The sequence below is a fragment of the Carlito syrichta genome, unplaced genomic scaffold (assembly GCF_000164805.1).
Source record: "Carlito syrichta isolate Samal-C Ts95f unplaced genomic scaffold, Tarsius_syrichta-2.0.1 Scaffold305226, whole genome shotgun sequence".
Classification (NCBI taxonomy): Eukaryota; Metazoa; Chordata; class Mammalia; order Primates; family Tarsiidae; genus Carlito; species Carlito syrichta.
The window spans coordinates 46878-68165 of NW_007249322.1; the positions used below are offsets into that span (position 1 = coordinate 46878).

General features: G+C 39.9%; 1 pseudogene; it reads left to right on the forward strand.

Moving 5' to 3' along the window:
* The first annotated feature begins 1420 nt into the window (after window positions 1-1420).
* LOC103263706 lies at window positions 1421-19517 on the forward strand (annotated as a pseudogene).
* Window positions 19518-21288: the final 1771 nt, after the last annotated feature.

A 21288-nucleotide genomic window follows, 5' to 3' on the forward strand; every position in this document is an offset into this window, starting at 1 on the left:
CCTCCAGTATAACTTGATACTGTACTCTTGGCATTGCTTGATATGTCTGATTTGCTCCATGTAACTAGAAAACTTGTCATGCTGTTAATTATTAATACTTATCTCCTAGGTTTTTCACTAAAAATAAGAGTCAGCAAGAGCTAACACTGTAATTTATATGTGTAGCTAAAACTATCAGATGCAAGAAAAACAATTTTAACAAAGAAAAGAAGATGTGTTTTGATTAAAAGTTACATGAAAGCAGAGGAAGGTAGTTTTGGGTAAAGGGAAAGTAATTTTGCCTAATTTTGAGGTTTGTAAGTTGTTTAAAAATTGAAGAAATACAAATGATGGCTAAAACTAAATAGACATAAGAAGTTGGGAAAGTTATAGTTCTAAGGTAAAATTATAGGATAAAACTAAAGATTTAAACAAGTTGTTAAAGGTTTATGACAGATTAATTTTATGAAAAATTGAATTTTATGTATGATAAAATTGGCTAAAAGATTTAAATTTTTCTATAAATTGAACATTAATATCAAAAACATAGTGATGCTGGGTCAGAATCCAGGTCACTATGTAAGAGTAACAGTGTCTTCTTAGAGCACTTATCTTCCTTTTATTAAAAAAAAACATTGCAGAGGGTTAAAAAATGCTTATAAAAATTTTACCTTGTGATCAAAATGATTAAAATTAGATTTATTTATAAGGCTTTATCAAAATTAACTTTGCTGTTTCAAATACACTCATATAAAGATAGAATTTATTTTTCTTTTTTGAACAAGATTTTTGTGTAATTTCAAGAGATAATGAGAGACTTTTGTTTACTTTTTATAAACTGCAAAAATAAAAAAAATGAAGGAAAGAGACAGATTCAATTGGCACCATGTTGTCTTTTCTAAGTTCTTACTATTTGAGAAAATAAGTCTCTTCTGTCAAAGAGTAAAGGTTTTTTCTTTTAAAAAAAAATATTTGAATTATCATTTTGTATAGATAAATTACTATTTATCTATACAATGATCTGTGATCCTGTGATAGCATGCTTTTAAAACATTTGATATTTGACAAACTTCAATATCAAAATTTCAAACACTCAATTCAGTCTTTCTGATATTTATTTATTTACTTATTTATTTATTTTAATATTAGGTTTCCCTGAAGCTCAAGAGAGACATTTGGCTTATTTGGTATGGTTAAAATCATACCGGAAACATTGTCAAATATGAAAGGGTGTTTAATTTTCTTTGGGTTGTATTTATATGTGTTCCAAAATTGAATGACATTCATCTAGCTCTGATATGCCTAACTATATATTATCAGCAGTAATACTAATTATTGTGTTAACTTGTTATATGCCACAGAATACTCAAATTTTCTTGTCAATTGTGTCTTTGACAATGGCTGCCCTAAGACTTTTGTCACCTGTTAGGGTACGGACAGGATGAGGGTGGATGGAGAAAGGTACAGGGAGGCGCAGCACCACCCGGGCTGGCAAGCCGGAGGGGCGCGCTGGCAACCCAGAGATCTGAGTAAATGCAAAGAATTGCAACACACAGAGGTGAGAAAAGAAAAGATTTATTTAAGAAAAGTTCACCTCCCACAGACAGGGAGTGGGCCTACACTCTAGGTGAGTGTGGCGTCATAGCCCCCAAAGCCCTGATTTAAATCTTTTTCTTGGACGTGTTGCCTGTGACTGCCGTGACTTCCTTGTCAACCACCTGTGGATGTCTTGGAGATCCTGTGACACAGAGACCCACTAATGTCCGCCCATGTTATCACAGCCCCTAGAGAAGGGCGTGACAAGGATTCTAATTCTCCTGCACCTTCCTGAACAACATTCCTTAGAGCTAGTGGAGGGTGCACCTCCCCTTATCTCCTAGACATTCCCAGTGAGTAGCTTTGGGGGAATCTTGGCTTCCCTGTAGATAGGGCCCAGTTTACTGGAAGATCGAATCCCCACCTGCTCCCCCTCTGAGCGGTCATAACTTTTGTAATTACAAGTTTCATGACTTTTGCAATCCTTGCCCGATGCAGGATGTCTTAGGCCTTGTAAATTCCCTTTACTCTAGGCAAGCTTGATCGCCGTTATGAGATACCTGTGATACCTCGAAGTCTGCGTCTGAAAAGGCAAAGTCTGTAAAGTTAATTTTACTTAAAGTGTGCATTTCTCTAAAAACATAACTTCTGTTTTCTCATCATTGCGTCAGGGTTTAAGAACAAGATGAAAAATGATTTCCCACTCTCGGTCTATCCTTTTATCACCCACAATTATTGTTTTACTTTGACCCCTTTTAAGAAGTGGGTTATAATCAGCTAAAGAATTCTGATAGGTGCTCTTCAGTGCCAGTTTCTAACAGCTTTGGAGATTGTGTCATTGGACTAGAAGGAAAAACTTCCAGGACTCTTATTAGAGAAGATATATGCTGATGAGGATTGCTGACCCAATATAGAGCAGAATAAGAGTTAATTGCATGGTCTGAACTGATAGAAGACAAATAATGTTTTAAAACCTTACTGTTTCCTTTTATTTTCAGAATCAAGAAAAAAACTTTGAGCTGTTTGTAACTTTTAACAGTTGAGTAAAGTATACTCTTGTAGGCAAAATTTGAAGTATATTTCTTTCTCTCTACCTGATTCCTCCAGAAGTTGGAAACTATTTGTGAGTATTGATTTATAGCAATATAGTTACTTGCATAAGTCCAATAAGAATTGGTTTTCTTTTATAACAGGATGCGACTGGAAATACTGATTATTTACCAAGGCTTTCACTTGAATGGCATTTTATAGCAGAATGCTTTGAGGAATTAAGATTGAGATCTATAGAGAACCAATTTAAAAGCCCCTTGGAAAGGTCCGTCTGGTAACTTTTCAGCTTCTAAGGACTCCAGACCTGTGCTAGGTAAAGAAGTTTGCTCACTAATAGGCTCAGAAACTCCAACTTAATTGCAACCTCAAAGAGAGGAACTCATATATTTATAGGCTCAGATCTTTCGTTGGGCTCCAGAGGCTTTTTTTTTTTTTTTTTTTTTGAGTCAGAGGCTCAATCTGTCACCCAGGCTAGAGTGTAGTGGCACACTCATGGCAACCACAGCCTTGACCTGCTGGGCTCAGGCAATCATTCTGCCTCAGCTTTCCAGGTAGCTGGAACCACAGGTGTGTGCCACCAAGCCTGGCTAATTTTGATTTTATTGTAGAGATAAGGTCTCACCAAGTTGCTCAGACTGGTCTCAAACCCCTGGACTCAGGTAATACCCTTGCCTTTGCCTTCCAAAGTTCTGGGATTATAGGCGTGAGCCACCACGCCCAGCTCAAGAAGATTTTAAAAGGTCTAATCTGAGATTCCTTGTAGAAAGAGTTCTAACAAAGCCAGTTAAAACAAAAAAACCTACATGGTAAATAATTTTATGCACCTTATGCAAATAATCAAACTATGTAAAACTTAGTTTGTAAATAAGTTGGTCCTACTATGATTTTTCTTTGGTAAAAATGGAGGTCTGAAGATAGAAAATTATGTCTCAAAAAAACTGTAGTACACTTTTTATTAAATTATCTTGCTCATTATTTTTGAGGTCTTATTATTGTTTACAATTTTGACTGCGTCCTAAAATTCTTTCCTGGCTACAAGTCCCCAGACTCTAGGGAAACCAATGTATAGACTGCTCCAGAAATTAACCTTAGCTTTTCTTCTGTCTCCATAGAAATGTCTCTTATTAAGGATCTGTTTGTCTGCATCATCTATAGAGACTAGCACATGGAAACTCTTTTACCAGCCCCCTAGGAGAGGAAAAAGCATAGACAGGGCCTGGAGACACAGAACTCAGAAGGGGACCTCTTGTACTCCAATGCAATGATGCACCCTCCTGGAGACCTAGTCTGATTACTTGGTTTAACTCTTCCCTCCTCCACTGGACATGCACAACCTTTGGTTGTTTACTCCTTTGTGACCATCAGGAAAATAAGCTGCCCATGAGGGAAGCCTCAATCCCATATTCTTATTCCCTCTGCAGGCTCCGGCCTACCCTTGCATAGACATTTCTTAGTTTCAGAGTTCATGTACCACGGGACAAATTAAAAGAGGATAATTAGCAGATGCAGTGACTCACGCCTGTAATTCCAGCACTTTGGGAGGCCAAGGCGAGAGGATCGGCTGGTTTGAGACCAGCTGGGCAACCTGGCAAGACCTTGTCTCTGTAATAAATAAAAAAACTAGCCAAGCATGGTGAGGCACACCTGTAATCCCAGCTACTTGGAAGGCTAAGGCGGAAGGATCATCTGAGCCCAACAGCTAGAGGTTGTGGTAGCTGCAATTGTGCCACGGCACTCCAACCTGGGCAGCAGAGTGGAACTCCAACTCAAAATCAACAACAACAACAACAACAACAACAATAACCATAAATAGAAGATGACAATCCATAACATCACCACAAGAAGGCATAAATGAGCCATAAAATTAATCCTGACTGAAATCAGGATGGCACTAGGATTTGCTGCTCCTTGGAGTGGTTTTGCCCACCATGAGACAATATTAAGAGATCTCATCCATGCCATAGAAAATCTACAACGCCTCCAAACCTCCCTTAATTCCTTAGCAAATGCTTTTGAGAATATACCGGCTTTCGCTTACCTTTTAGTGAAACAGAAAAGAGTCTGTGTGGTAATCAATTAAACTTGTTGCATCTACATTAACCATTCCAGAGAAGTTGAAACTAATATCCAGATCATCTATAGTCAAGCTAAATGGCTACGTTCCTCCAGAAAGGGGAACCCGACACCTCACTCAACCTGGAATGCAATCAAAACTGCTTCTCCCTGTATAACCTGACTTCTCCAACTGTCAGAACCACTCATAGCCTTACTTATATTACTTATATTTTGCCCATACCTATTTAACTTTCTTGTAAAGTTTGTGTCTTTAAAAAATTTTTTTGTTTAAAGATGTAGAGTCAATTCAGGATTAGGTACACAAGTGGTCATCCTACAGGTAAAGTTTGGGCCTCTCTTTGGTCCCCACTTTTCCTGGTTTGAGATCAGGTACCCTTACTGATGTTGTGTCTCCATCCAGGCAGTATCCCGCTACTGCCAATCCCTTTCTTATAGTTTTATGGTAAATGTTCAGCGTCCGCTTCTGAGTGAGAGCATGTGGTATTCTGTTCTTTGTTTCTGTGATAGATAACAGAGTATGATAGACTCTAAATCCATCCCAGTTGCTACAAAGTTCATATGTTCATCCTACTTTATGGCTGCATAATATTCCATTGTGTATATGTACCACATTTTAAAAAAATTCCAGGCCAGTTTCAATGGGCCGCATGGTTGGTTCCATGTTTTTGCTGTTGTGAATAGTGCTACAATAAACATACGTGTGCAGGTATCTTTTTTGTAGGATGATTTGAGTTCTTTGGGGTATATTCTCAATAGGGAGATTGCTGGGTCATATGGAAGGTCAATGTCTAGTTCTTTCAGAAATCACTACACTGTTTTCAAAAAGGTTGCACTAGTTTGCATTACCATCAGCAGTGCAGAAGAGTTCCTTTTTCTCCACATCCTTACCAGCATCTCTTGTTGTTTGTTTTATTTATGATGACCATTCTTACTGGGGTTAGGCGGTATCTCAATGTGGTTTTGATTTGCATTTCTCTGATGATGAGTGAGGCTGAGCACTTTTTCATGTGTCTGTTGGCTGCCCGTATATCTTCTTTTGAGAATTGTCTATTCATGTCTTTTGCCCACTTTTTAATGGGACCGTTTGGCTTTTTTTTCCCATTTAGCATGTTTGAGTTCCTAGTAGATTCTGGATGTTTGGTCTTTGTCCGATATATAATTGGCAAATTTTTTTTTCCATTCTGTGGGCTGTCTCCTTGCTGTCTTGATGGTTTCTTTTGATTTGCAGAAACTTTTCAGTTTGATGAGGTCCAACTTGTCTATCTTACCTCTTATGGCATGGGCACTTGGCTTTTTAAATTGGTTGCCAGTTTCAATCTCTATAAGGATGTCTTCTGCATTTTCTAAGGTTCTTATACTTTGAGGTTTTACGTTTAGGTCTTTGGTCCATTTAGAGTTGATTTTTGTGTATGGTGATAGGTAGGTGTCCCGTTTCAAGCTTCTGCATGTGGTCAGCCAGTTTTCCCAGCACCATTTATTGAATAGGTTCTCCTCTCCCCAGTGGTTGTTGGTGGAGGCTTTGTCGAAGATGAGGTGGTTGAGAAATTGAGATTTTGTTTCCGGAATCTCTATCCTGTTCCAACTCTTGTGTCTTTCTTTCGTTCTTTTTTCTTTTTTTTGAGTTGGAGTCTCACTCTGTTACTCAGGCTGGAGTGCAGTGGCACTCTCACAGCCACTGCAGCCTCGACTTGCTGGGATCCAGCAATCCTTCCACCTCAGTCTTCTAAGAAACTGAAACTACAGGCACATGCTACTAAGACAGGAGATAACTAGAGAACGGCTAGGCAGACAGAGAGGTGAGTCCTCTGGTAACATTGTAGTGAACTCCTGGCAGGCCTCTCAGGCTCAGCATTGGTAAACAAGCTCTCTGTGAGCCTCTCAAGGTAGAGCTAAAGTCCTCACTGCTGGGATCGAAAAGCAACCAATCAGCTCACCATTAGGCCCCTACCTCCTGCCAATTGGTCTTTAATACTGACCAATCAGAGCAGCAGCAGCTCACAGCTAGTGTGAGCCAATCAGCTTGGACTTAGGGCTATATAAGCACCAGGTTTGAGCCCCAGAGGGGCAAGTCTTAGGATCCCCTCCCACTGTGGAAGTTTCTCTGTCCTCTCAATAAATCCTGCTTGCTCACTTTCCAGCCGTCTGTGTCCCTCATTCTTTCTGGGCATGAGACGAGAACCTCGACCTTGAAAAGCTGCAACCTGAAGAGCTGCCAAAGATCATCGGAGGCGAAAAGCCATGCACCCCAGAGGCTGGTTTGCCAGACGATGGAGCTGGCTGAACCAGGAGAGTTGCCCGAAGAAGGCGAGACTCCGAAGCTGAGACACCCAGGGGGCTAGGCTTGCCAGCCCACCAAACCAGCAACACTCTCAGGGCTTGGCTTGCCAGCCCATAAGAGCTGACACTTCTGGGGCTAGGCTTACCAGCCCCTCCATGACCTCTTTGGAGCTTGGCTGGCTAACCCACAGAGCTGACACTCTCGAAGCCCAGGCTGACCTGAAAAATCCACATCACTACCACACCTGGCTAATTTTTTATTTTATTTTATTGTAGAGATGAGGTCTCGCCAAGTTGCCCGGGGTGGTCTCCACCCGCAGGCTCAGGCAATCCACTTGCCTCGGCTTCCCAAAGTGCTGGGATTACAGGCTGAGCCACCAAGCCCGGCCGTTTGTGTCTTTTAGATCACAACAATTCCATGTAAAGATGACACTGGCACAAGGCTTCTGGCTCATCTTGCCCTCTAACCTGGAAAATGGAAATGTCCTGTGTTGGGTCCCTTAGATCCAGAGATTTTTAGTCCTCAAATACCAGGCAGGGCCCATGCCAATAAAAATCAGCAGGAAGCAGTTATAGAAAATAGACCTTTGACCTTCTGCCATCCCTTAAGGTTAAGGAGGAGTATATATATCTGAGGGGGCGATGAGACAGGCATCTGGCAGGACTAGTTTCCAAAATGAAGGTCATAATCCAGCTGAGATCAACTGAGACCAAGATGGCATCAAAAGTGTCCTTTCCTTGCCCTTTTTGTTCATTGTACTCTAATTATAGTGTATAACCATGCTAAAGAAACACGTCACCTGTGCCATGACACTTTACGATTACCATGGCAACTCCTGGAAGTTACCCTGTATGATTTAAAAGGGGGAGGAACCCTTGATTCTGGGAACTCCCTGTTCCCTTCCCAGAAAACCCATGAATAATCCACCTCTTGCTTAGCATGTAATCAAGAGATAGCTGTAACAATAAAGCTCCAGCAATATAGGGTTCCTGTTCTTCCTCTAGACAAGCTCGGGCTGTTCTGCCTGTGAAGTAGCCTGTTCTCTGTCATTTCAATAAAACTTACTTTTATTTTCCAACTGAAAGAAACTTATCGTTTCTTTGTGGTAATGATATTCAGAATCTTCTCTTCAGGCTACCTAGAAATGTACACCCCATTGGTATTTCCTACAGCCACCCTGTTGAGTAGCTGGGGGTATTTTTAACGATATGAGTTTCCCAATGGAAAAAGGCTTTACATTCCTTTCCTACTGACTTCTCTCACCATGTCACACTCAGAGAACATCAAATGTGAATGATGATGATAACCATGGTGCTCTTGCTATTTTGAACATGCTCCAGAAACAGGCAATATCAACGGTGAGTGCAAAGAGCTTTTGCTTTCAAATGTCATCTGAGGAGCCCTTCACAGCCTCTCTCATAGACACACTAAGATGCTTGCAAAAATAGAGAAAAAATGGTATTCCTTCTTTTCCTGTCATAAGAACATTTAACAAGAGATATAACCCCTTAACAAATTTCTAGTGTACAATACATTATTGTTGGCCATAGGCTCAGTGTTGGACACCAGTTCATCTTAATCATCTTGTATTACTCAAATGTTACACTCATTGAATACCAATTCCCTGTTCCTCTCCCCTCCCGGGCCCTGGCAACCCTCATTCCACTCTCTGCTTCTATGTGACTATTTTATATACTTCATGTGAATATTGATAGCATGCTTATTTCACTTAACATGATATCCTCAAGGTTAATCCATGTCATAATATAGGGCAGGATTTTCTTCTTTTTTTTAAGACTGAAAATAGTTTATTATATACATACCAGAGCTTCTTTATCCATTCATTTGTTAATGGAGATTTATGTTGTTTCCACATTTTGGCCACTGCTACAAATAATGCTGCAATAAACATGGGAGTGCAAATATCTCTTCAAGTTCCTAATTTCAGATTTTTAAGTAAATTTTCAGAAATGGGATTGCTGGATCACATGGTGGTCCTATTTTAAATTCTTTTTTTATGAAACTCCATACTGTTTTCCACGGGTAGTGCACAATTTTATATTCCCACACCAACAGTGTCATAAGGGTCCCAATTTTTCTACATGCTCATCAACACTTGCTATTCTTTTGTTGACAATAGCCATCCCAACAGGTATGAGATGATGACTCATGGCAGTTTTAGTTTGCATTTTCTTGATGATAGGCGATGCTGAGCACCTTTTGAGGTACCTCTTTGTCATTGGTATGTATTTTTTGAGAAATGTCTATTCAAGTCTTTTGTCCTTTTTTCAATAGGGTTATTTTGTTGTTGTTTTGTTTTGGCCAAGTTGAAGTTTTTGTTATATGTTTGGAATATTAACTCTGTATCAGATATATGATTTACAAATATTTTCTCCCACTCATAGATTGTTTTTTCACTCTGCTAATTGTTTCCTTTGCTGTGCAAAGGAAACCTGAATGTCTATTTTTGCTTTCATTGACTGTGCCTTTGTGTCATATCCAAGAAATCATTGCCAAGACCAATGTCATGAATCTTTCCTTTATGTCATCAGTTTTTTATTATTTCTCAAGATTGTTTTGGCTGTCTTGGGTCCTTTGCTACTCCATATGAATTTTAGGATTACCTTTTCCTTTTTTTTTTAAATTAATTTTTTTAGTTGGAGTCTCACTCTGTTGCCCAGGCTGGAGTGCAGTGGCCTGCTCACAGCCACTGCAGCCTGGACCTGCTGGACTTAGGCGAACCTTCTGCCTTCGCCTTCCAAGTAGCTGGAACTACAGAAGCACACCACCATGTCTGGATAGTTTTGTGATTTATTATAGAGACGAGGTCTCACCAAGTTACCCAGGCTGGTCTCAAATCCCGGGGCTCAGACAATCCTCTCACCTTGGCCTCCCAAGTGCTGGGATTGTAGGCTGAGCCACCGCACCCAGCCAGGATTATCTTTTCTATTTCCAGGAAAAAAGAAATGCCACTGGAATTTTGATAGAGAATACATTAAATTTGTAAATCACTTTGACAACTATGAACATTTGAATCAACTTCAATCTTCTAAACTAGGAATAGAAAGAAATACCTTCACATAATAGAGTCCATATATTTAAAATCTTATGGTTAATGTCATTTTCAGGGATGAAAAAAGAAAAATTTTTTCTCTAAATTGGGAGCAAGGCAAGGATATCCTCTCTCATCATTTCCATTTGAAATAGTACTGAACGTCCTAGCCAAGGCGATCAGGCAAAAAAAAAAAAAGAAAGAAAATTAAATAAAAGATGCCCAATTAAAACAGAAATAAAATGTTCTTGTCTGCAAATGGCATAATCTCATATGTAGAAAAGCCTAAATATTAAAGAAAGAAAGAAAGAAAAGAAAAAGAACATAACAACGACTGATAGAACTAACAAGCTTATTCAGTAAAATGCAGGATACAAAATCAAAAAACAAAAATCAGTTCCAATTATTTACACTAACAAGGAAAACAAAAATTAAGAAAATAATTCTATTTTCATTAAAGTAATGATGGGTGACATTATATAATGAATTTGAAGGTGTTTTCTCTTTAGATTCTTGGAAAGGATTGAGAAAAATGGGTGTTAATTATTTTATAAATGGTTGCTAGAATTTGCCAGTGAAGCTATCAGGTTCTGAGCTTTTCTTTGTTGAGAGGTTTTTGACTACTAGGTCAATGTCCTTTCTCATTTTAAGTCTGTTCAAATTTTTTATTTCTGTTGGCAGATTGTCATTTTTTTAGAAATGTATCTATTTCTTCTAGGTGATCCAATTTGTTGGTGTATAATTATTAATTCTTATTATCCTTTGTATTTCGGTAATATCAGTTGTAATGTCTCCTCTTTAATTTTTTATTTTATTTATTTTAGTCTTCTCTTTTTTTCTTAGTCTAGCTAAAGTTTTGTCAATTTTGCTTGTCCTTTCAAAAAATTTATTTTAAGTCAGGCTCGGTGGCTCAGCCTGTAATCCTGCGCATTGGGAGCCTGAGGTGAGTAGATCGCCTGAGCCTGCAGGTTCGAGACCCACCTAGGCAACTTGGCGAGACCTCATCTCAACAATAAATCAAAAAAAATTAGCCAGGTGTGGTAGCGTGTGCCTGTAGTTCCAGCTACTTGGAAGGCTGAGGCGGAAGGATCACCGGAGCCCAGCAGGTCGAGGCTGCGGTGGCCGGGAATGGCCACTGCACTCCAGTCTGGGCAAGAGTGTGAGACTCCAACTCAAAAAAATAAAATAATAAATAAATAAATAAATAAAGTTAAGTTGCTTGAGATCTTTCTTCTTTTTAAATGTAGGTGCTTGTTGCTATAAACTTTCCTCTTATTTCTGTTTCTACCATATCCTATAAGTTTTGGTATGTTGTGTTTTCGTTTCCATTTGTCTTGAGGTATTTTCTAATTTCTCTTTTGATTTCTTCTTTGATCCACTGATTGTCCAAGTATGTTGTTTAATTTCCACATATTTGTGCATTTTACAGTTTTTCTTTTGCTACTTCTGCTTTCACATTGTGGCTGGAAAAAATACTTAGTATAATTTCAATCTTCTTAAATTTGTTAAGACTTATTTTGTTGCTAACATGTAATTTCTTTTGGAGACTGTTGCATGTACGATAGAGAAGAATGTACTTTCTGCTACTGTTTAGTGGAGTCTTCTATGTCTGCTAGGTCCATTTGGTTTATAGCGTTATTCATGTCTGCTGTTTTTTATTGATTTTTTTGTCTGGATGCTCTGTCCATTATTAGAAGTGGAATATTAAAGTCTCCTCCTATTACTGTATTGCTGTCTATGTCATTGTTTTCTTTATATGTTTAAGTACTCTGATATTTAGTGGATGTATTATAATTGTTATGTTTCCTGTTAAGTTTACACTTTTATCCTTGTATAATGTTTTTCCTTGTCTTTTGTGACAGTTTTGGACTTACAATCCATTTTGTCTAAGTATAATTTTTTTTGGTACCTTTTATTAGATGTCTTTTCCATCCCTTCATTTTCAGCTTAAGTGTATTCTTAAATCTAAAGTGAGTCTCTTGTATACAGCATATAATGGATCTTTTTGTAATCCATTCAGATACTCTATGTCTTTTAGTATGGAGTTTAATTTACATATATTCAAATAATTATTAATAGAAAAGGATGTACTATTGCCATTTTGTTAATTGTTTTCTGTCCTTTTTGTAGTTATTTTGTTCTTCTTTTCCTCTCTTGCTGTCTTTTTTTGTGTTTTATTGATTTTTTGTGTGTGTTGGTATGATTTGATTCCATTATATTTTTTATATTGTTTAGCTTCTTTAGGTATTTTTTTTGTGGTTACCATTGGCCTTACATGAAACAACTTACAGATATTGAAATAGGGACTGAGCACTTAATTCACAGACACCAACACCAAAAGTACAAGTTATAGAAAGGAGAGGTTTATTAGCCAAGAGCCAGCCGGTGACCACTTGCCTGCTGGACATGCTAGTCCCACAGCAAGGGCCCCCATTTACTGTAGGGGCTTGCTTCAATGGGGCAAAACTACATTGGGACTTTCCAAGTGGGCCAAACCACAACATCCTGGAGACCTAGGAATTGTTCAAGCAATGCTAGTGGGGTTCACAGAAGTGAAAAAAAAACTGATAAACAGTTTAACCTAGCCAGCAGGTGCTGTTGCCAGTTTCCAGGAAGGGAATTTTGTAACTGTGCAAAGGGTGAGTACGTGCTTAACCTAATTTTTGACATTGTAGATGTCTTTTTAAGCCCCCTTCCACATTCCTCCCTTTCAGTTGTTCCTGGAGTCAAATCATTGACTCTTCATATAGGGGATTATATTGAGTTTTGAGGACATTAATTTTATTAATGACACACTATTTTTAACATAACCAAGGAGGGTTTTAACTAAGCCCTCCTGTTATACCTACTAGGAGCAGGAGGAGAGGCCCTGCCACTGCCGAGACCAGGGTTGTGAACCAGGGGGACCAAGAAAAGAGGGACTGATACCAATTTTCCAAGGCTTGTCTTTGCAGCTCTCTTTGTTTTAGATTGTCTTTTACCAGGGCAGGAGTGTCTCGGATGACCCCAGATTGGTTTGCATAGAAGCAGCATGTTTTTCCTAGGGCCATGCATAGCTCTCCCTGCTTCATGAAGAGGAGATTAAGTTCCCTCCTATTTTGGAGCACGACCTCAGCTAAGGAATTCACTTGTGGCTCTAGGCGGGATATGCTTGACTCCAGGAGTCCTAGGTCCTTATCTACATATTTACTTAGCGTTTTGAGGTTTTGGTTCTCAACGACCAGAGAAGCTGTACTTATTGCTGTGGACCCTGCAATTCCTAGGCTAATGAGGAGGGGCAGTAATATGGGGACCCACTTGGATTGCCCGAGGCCTGAGAGTCCAAGGTGTTCTTGTCCCTCCGTTCCTTCATAGATATATACCTGGGGTAGTATATGCATGAAGACACAGATTTCTGCAGTGTCCCTGAAGTATTCTAAAGCAATACAGGGTGTTATAACTTGTGAACAAGCAAACCAGGTGGTGGGGGGGTGCAACAGCCATGTGGAGGTCTTTAGAGGTTTGTGGATTGGGGATACTTATTACAGAGGTGGTATGACATGACATTTGGTAGGGAGAATTACTTATATTATAAAAGGGAGAATAAAGGCAAGATCCATGTCTTGAAGATCTCCCAGAGTAAGGGCCGAGTTCTGTCCCCAGGGACATAGTCCTAAGGACTGAGCTGTAGCGAGGTTAAGAACGTGTACATGCTTTTTGGTGTTGCCTATTGAGGAGTTCACTGCAATTCCTACGTAATAAGGGGGTCGAGGGTCTAGGCATAGCCAGCAGTCTTTTGTTACTTCAGGATGAGTGGCATTTGCAAACCGATAAACAGCGGATATCATAGGGAGGAAATGATTTTCATTCCCGGGCACTAATGCGGTGGGTAGGGGAGCGGGACCTGCCCCCAAAATTGTTGAGTAGGTAGAACCAGATGCCTGGGGCAGTTGGGTTGGGGGGTATTCGGAAGGTTCAGATTTTTGGAGAATCAAGTGGCTGTTGGGACCCATAGGATTTAGGGTTTGGGGATGGCCTGCCTTTGAATAGTAAACAGCATGCCAGGATCGGGTCCTTCAGCATACATTCTGAGCCCCCACGTTTTACCCATTTTCCATACCTGGCGGATGCTGAGGGCATCCCAAAGTATTATAGTGAGTTTAAGTGGGTTGCATGTTTGTATTTGGCGGCATTGGGAAGCAGGCTTTCTCCTGTGTAGGCTTATGTATGGGTCTCGGTTTTTCCAAGGAGCAATAGATTCATACTCCCATGCAGTACAGTGGTATTGTCCTGCTTTGTGGCAATGGGCTGGTCCCAATGCCAGGCAAGCATAAAAACCAACAGATTTAAGTCCTTTTTCATAAGCTAAGGTGCCACATTCGTCAGTGTGTGTGGCCCTAAGGGTTAGACCTGGACATAATTTACAAAGGTTAAAATTAAAGACAGGCTGCCCACTTCCTCTGTAGGTGGCAATTATGATCCCAGTGACGGTATTTCTCAGTTCCCAGGAATAGTTCCCTGGAGTATAGGGATTATGCGGGTTAGGGCAATCAGCCTCAAACTGGGGAAAGTATGCAAGGAATATGATTAAGATTCCGGGGTCCACAAAAGTCTTATCTTTAGACGATCTTCTCTAGTAGCTGGTTTGATGATTTCCATGTTTCCAGAGGTGCGGTGGTGGCTGCCTTTACTTGTGAATGATGAATCCAGGGGCAGACACCGCTGACTTTGACAGCTGTAGGAGTAGTAAGGATTACTATGTGGGGCCCTTTCCGCCTTGGGGTAAGAGCCTCAGCTTTGTGTCGTTTTATCCAGACCTGGTCACCGGGCTGGAACAGGTGTGGATGTTCCAGAACCAGTTTCCAGAAGGCTGCCTGCACGGTCTCAGTGACAGCTTGCTGAGCTTTTTGAAGAGCCTGCAGTGACTGAAGCAAATTATGGTTAGACAGTTCTAGTGCTTTTTCCAGTCCAATTTTTGGAAGTAACCGCAGGGGCCGTCCAAACAGAATTTCGAAGGGGGTTAGCCCCTTGATGTAGGGGATACACCTGGCCCTTAAGAGGGCATAGGGAAGGAGTGTTACCCAACCTTCGCTGGTCTCCAGGGTTAATTTGGTCAAGGTCTCTTTAAGCATCCGATTTATTCTTTCTATCTGTCCTGAACTCTGGGGATGATAAGCACAATGTAAGTTTCAATTTATCCCCAAGGTTTTTGTAATACCTTCAGTAAGTTTAGAAATAAATGCTGGGCCATTATCTGAGCCTATTTTGAAATAGGTAGACCATATCTTGGTATGATGTCATTTAAGAGTTTCTTTACTGTTACAGAAGCAGTTTCAGTTTTTGTAGGAAATGCCTCGACCCATCCCGAGAAGACGTCTACCAAGACCAATAGGTATTTATATCCATATTGTCCAGGTTTGACTTCTGAAAAATCTATTTCCCAATGTCTCCCAGGGGTTAGTCCCCTATCTCGGACCCCTTGAGTGGATACACTGACCTTAGCATTATTAGTCTGCTGGCATCACACGCAGCCTTGAATGAGCTCCTGGGCGAGCTGGTCCAGATGAGGGAGATAGAATTCTTTTCTCGCAAGTTCGGTTAGTTTTGTCCTTTCCAAATGAGTACCTTCGTGGAGCTGCCTTAGGATTTGTTGTCCCAGGACTCTAGGGAGGAAGGCTCTGCTGTCCTGAAGTTGAAGCCATCTGTCTGGATTTGAGGTTGTCTGCAATTTTTGTGCAGCGAGGAAGTCCTTTTCTGTATATTTTGGTGGCTCACATAGAACCGGAGGAGGCAGCGCCAGCAGGCAGGTGGTTCTGCGGTAAGCAGTTTCTCTGGATGCTTGATCTGCTTTTCTATTTCCTATTGCCTCTTTTGAGTTTTCTTTTTGGTGGCCTGGGCAATGGATGATGGAGACTTGTTTGGGGGCCCATATTGCTGCCAGGAGGTCTAAGACCTTCACTTTATTTTTTATAGTTTTCCCCTCTGCGGTGAGCAATTCCCGCTCCCTGCAAATTGTCCCATGAATGTGTGCAGTTGCAAATGCATACCTGCTGTCAGTGTAGATGTTGGCAACTTTTCCTTCACCTGCTTTTAGGGCCTTGGTTAGGGCAGTCAGTTCTGCTTTTTGAGCCTATGTTCCCTGTAGAAGAGGCTCAGCCCAAATAGTTCCCTGTAGAGTGACCCTGCATACCTTACTCCATTCTAGATGAAACTGCTGCCATCCTGTTCTCAGGACATCAATTATGTCCCAGCACAGTTTCTGAAACTCAGTTGTTTTATAACAACAATGCGGCGGCCCTGTGGGACATCCATTTGTCAGGGGCCCCTCGGAGTAAAGACTCCACTGCATGCATGGCCATGACAGTCAGATTCTGCCCCAATGTTAGTTTGTCTGAGTCCTTTACTAACATGGCAGTGACTGCTATAACCCGCAAGCAAGGTGGCCAGCCCGAGGCTACCGGGCCCAGTTTTTTTGACAGGCCGGCGACCGGCCTGTTTCATGGGCCGAGCTTTTGGGTTAGGACCCCCAGGCGATGCCTCATCTTTCATCTACATAACGGTGGAAAGGTTTTTCAATATCCAGCAAGACCAGGGCCGCAGCTGAGACCAGGGCATTTTTAAGGGCTTGGAAAGCTTTGTCCCACTCTGGTGTTCATTTAAAACTAGGCTCTGATCCCTTGGTTATTTCATAGAGGGTTTTGCGAGTTCAGCAAACTTAGGGATTCATAGTCGGTAGTATCCTACAACTCTCAAGAATTCCCAGACCTGCCTTTTGCTTTCTGGGACTGGAATGCCTTTTATAGCCCAAATGCGCTGGGCAGTTAGGGATTTTTTTTGCTAGTGGAGTTTTTTACCCGGTGCTGGTTCCTTTTTTCCCTGTTGGCTGCTTGGGTTTAACTTCCTGTAAAGCTGCTGCTACTACTTTGGCCATCTTTTTGGTTTGTTGGTTTTCAAGTGAGTCCTTGCTATTATAGACTTTCTGGGCTACCTTGGGTAATTCTGAGTACATGCTTAACCTAATTTCTGACATTGTAGATGTCTTTTTAAGCCCCTTTCTGCAGTATAATATTCTGTTTTAAGCTAATAATTTAACTTCAATAAATACATATATATGCTTTATATTGATTGATTTCTAAATGTATATATTTTAAATTATTTATTAAAATATTTTATAGTTTTTATTACTTTTATATTTAAACTTTCTTACTAGGTTTAAAAGTGACTTACCTGCCATTATTACAGTATTACACTATTCTGTATTTGTCTACATATTAACCTTCACCAGAGATTGTTATACGTTTACTTCCTTTTGCATTACTATTTAGCATCGTTTTGCTTTAACTTGAAAAACTTCTTTTAACATTTCTTGTAAGGCCAATCTAGTGGTGATAAATTCTTTCAGCTTCTGTTTATTTGAGAAGTCTATCTCTCTTTCATTTTGAAAGGACTGTTTACCAGGTATTATACTCTTGGTTAGCAGGGCTGTTTTGTTTTGTTTCTCTCAGCACTCTAAATATACAATCCTATTCTCTTCGGGCCTTCAATGTTTCAACCGAGAAACATACTCGTCATTTATGTACAGGTTCCCTTGTACATGGCATGCCACTTTTCTCTTGCTGCTTTTAAAATTCTCTTTGTCTTGGACTTTCCATGACAATGTTTCTCAGTGTTGTCATTTTTAGGTTCATCCCATTTGGAATTTATTGAGCTTCTTGGATCTGGATGTCCTCTTTTTTCTTCATATTTGGGAGCTTCGTGACCATCAATCATTTGAATGAGTGTCATTCCCCATTCTTTCTCTCTCTCTTCTTGTTCTAAACTGTCATCATGAGTATGTTGGTCAGCTTGGTGGTAGCTCAGCTTGGTTTCTTTAGCTTTTTTCACTTCTTTTTTCCTTTTTTAAATATCTAGACTGCTGTTGAAGCCCCTCCCCCACAGTGAATTTTTTGGTTCAGTTATTATATTCTTCGGCTCTTTGATTTCTGATTTCTTTTTAATACTTTGTATCTCTGTGTTGACATTTTCACTTTGTTTGTGCATTGCTCTCCTGACTTCATTGGGCATCTTATTATGGTTGTTTTCCATTTTCTGTCAGGGAAATCATATATTTCTGCTACATTAGGGTCAGTTTTTGGATATTCATCTTATTCTACTTTTGGAACATATATCCCTGTTGCTTCATTTTCTTTGATTCTTAATGTGGTGTCTTCCCATTAGACAAAGCAACTGCCTTTCCTGGACTGGTCTCACATACAAAATAGTCTTACTAATCAGCTCGGCCAGGCATTCTCAAGGGCCCTTAAGCCTTTGTGCTAGTTCAAATCACCATCTTTATTCTCAGTGTTCTCCTAGAGTCTTGTATGTACTCCAAGACAAGTGAGACAGAAGCCAAGGCCTTGTGCAGGCTCTAGAAAAAAAATTGGATGTATGGCTCAGTCCTTTTTCTTTTTTTTTCCTTTTTTTGAGAGTATCTGGGAGCTGTAGTTTTTTTCACCAACTTACACTGAGCTAGAGGAGTGGGGTTGTGGCATATTCTAGATTGCTAGTTTTAAACTTTGTTCCCAGTGACCCCCAGGTAACTGGAGTATGTCAAAACCCATGAGTGCTCTGAGATAGGTGAGACAAATGCAAGTGCCTCAAGCAGCACCCACCAGAAAATCAGAACATTGGACATATGGTCCAGTTTTTTCCTTCTCTCTTTTAGAGAAAAGCTGAAAGCTGGGGGTTTCCTTCTGATCAGATGGTGCTATAATTGGGAGCAGGACTTACAACGAAATGATGTCTCAGATACTCTCACCATCTTCAGTGTGACTGGTTTCACAATGGCCTGGGATGCAGGAGCCTCGCAACTGTTTTTTGGATTTCTCACAAAGGAAATTTTCTGTGTTCTTTGTCAAATTAGTGTGTCTTTGGAATAAAGGAATAGTCAGAACTTTCTATTCTTGCTGGCATTGCTTCAAGAACACATTTTTATCAAATCTAAAATTTAATATGTATGGCTAAAGCCATTGTCATTGTATTTGATGTGGCAAAGCCTATGCTCAGAGACAAATTCATAACTTTAAATGCTTTTATTATTTAAAAAAAAGGAAAGAAAAAGTGATGACAGAATGAGTGAACTATCCATTTTATTCAAAATGATAGAAAAAGGATAGTAGATATGAAAACAGTAGGAAAAAATGTGTCAATAAAGATGATAAATCAATTTATCAAAAATGTTGGCGGGCACATGGGTGAGGAAGATCAGGTCCAGAATATGCCTTGTGCATGTCTCATCTGAGTGCCCAGTTGTTTGGTGAAGTCACCAGGCCTACTGATTCCAAGTCCATGAAATTGGTGAAAGTGTTCAGTGAACAGCCTTTGGCCAAGTGTGTTGCAAATCACAACACTTACTTTGCATTCATAGGGACACTCCATTTTCTTGGCCTCTACAGAGATGAGCTTCAGGGTTTTAAGGATGAGCAAATGCATTCAAAGAAGCTCCATGGAAAGGGGAAGCCAAGGAAAGGAGAAGGGAACAGAGTAGCAAAAAAAAAAAAAAAAGTAGTGCTGGCTCATCAAGAGTGAAGATGTCGTCCATGGCAGACAGAAGGAAGCATATTCATCATCTTTCCACATCATGGAGGAATGTGATTTTCCTAAATGAAGGTCATTTGAAGCACACCTCCATCTCTGTGTTCAAGACTAACCCAGTTCAATTGTGACAGGTCTCTTGAACACACTCTAACCACACACAATTATTTTGGCCTTAGCTTGGCTTACCCAGTTCTCTGGTGAAATGAATACATAAATTATGGTTTAAATGACTTGTTGGGGGTGGGATGGTGGGGGCGTGGAGAGGAAACCTGACTAACAGAGTATCCTATAGTTTCCCTGTTATTGCCTGCAGGAGGCCAGCTCCTGCAGATCAGGGTTTCCTGAATGAGAGACAGAGTTGGTAAAAGAGAGAAAAACTTGGACACTGACTCTGCTATAAGCAGGACAAATGCCGTTTATTGTTAGTTCACATCTAGATTATATACTTTTTTTTACAAAGAAGTTGCCTTTGAAAATCCTTGACATCAGACACAATTAGTAACCTTGCTTAGGACAAAGAACAGAGCAAGTAACTCATACGTGATGTTTTTCAGAAAGCCACTCTGACATGAATTCCCTCATGTACAGATATCTTTTTTAAAGATATCACTATCTTGTGGTCTTCAAAACATTCCGTTCTGTCCTTAAGCATAACTCCTACTTTGTTCATCTTATTCTCTTAGTTCCCAGCTGCTGTCTATTTTCTTGACCACTTTGAATATTCCAACTCCTTAAATTCTTAAAAGACCCATTTTTCAAGGCTATTCTACAATGGCTATTTATTTTTAACAAAGAAGTGTCTTAAGCCTTTTCTATAATTATTTTTTATCCTTAAAGCCCATTAACTCATTGCTAATGATCAATGTAACACACTCACATCATGAAGCCTGCTTTGTATTTTCCTGCTTTGTATTTTCTTATGCAAAGCCTGCTTTGTATTTTCTTATACCCGGTTCTCTGCTGAAATGAATACGTAAATTATGGTTTAAATGACTTGCTGGGGGGTGGGGTGGTGGGGGCGTGAAGAGGAAAACTGACTAACAGCGTATCCTGTAGTTTCCTTGTTATTCCCTTCTTGCTCCCCACCTAGATTTCTCTCATCTCTCAAGCCCTTCAGCCACTGTCTCCACCTCCAAGCTCACAAACTTTCGATGCCTCTCCACACGCTCCTTTAAGAAGTCTAATGAGATTTAGTTGTGGGATAAAAGTCTGTCCCTGGAAGGGAACATTGCATATCTACTATACAAAGTCCTGAGGTCCTGGCAATAAAGCAGGAGGAACAATTTTTTAAAAACGTTTAAGAATATATAAGAATTACAACAATGTAACATGTTCTAATAAAAATCTTCTCAAGGAAATTAGTATATTCTTTCAAATATGCTTTAGCAAAATTGACTCAAAATAAAGCTGAAAATATGGACAGAAAAAAATCCATGAAATCTATTAGACTTGGTGGGGGGGGGGACTTGAGCAAGCTTCTTCCCCCACCCCCCACCCGCTGATGGTCTTTTTTGAACTATATTTAGTATTTTATATGTATTTTGAATCTCTGTAGATGGCTTAGTACACAGAATTCACAAGCTTATTTGATTTTGAAAATCTACTGTGGAAGCTGTGTTTATAAAACAGATTGAGAAGTGTAGCTATAAATAAATTTTACTGTGCATGTAGAAAAGGTGATAACATATAAAATGCTAGGAAATGAAATTAAATGGTACATTAAAAGGATTCAATGGCAGTTTAATTTAGGCAATCTATTAAA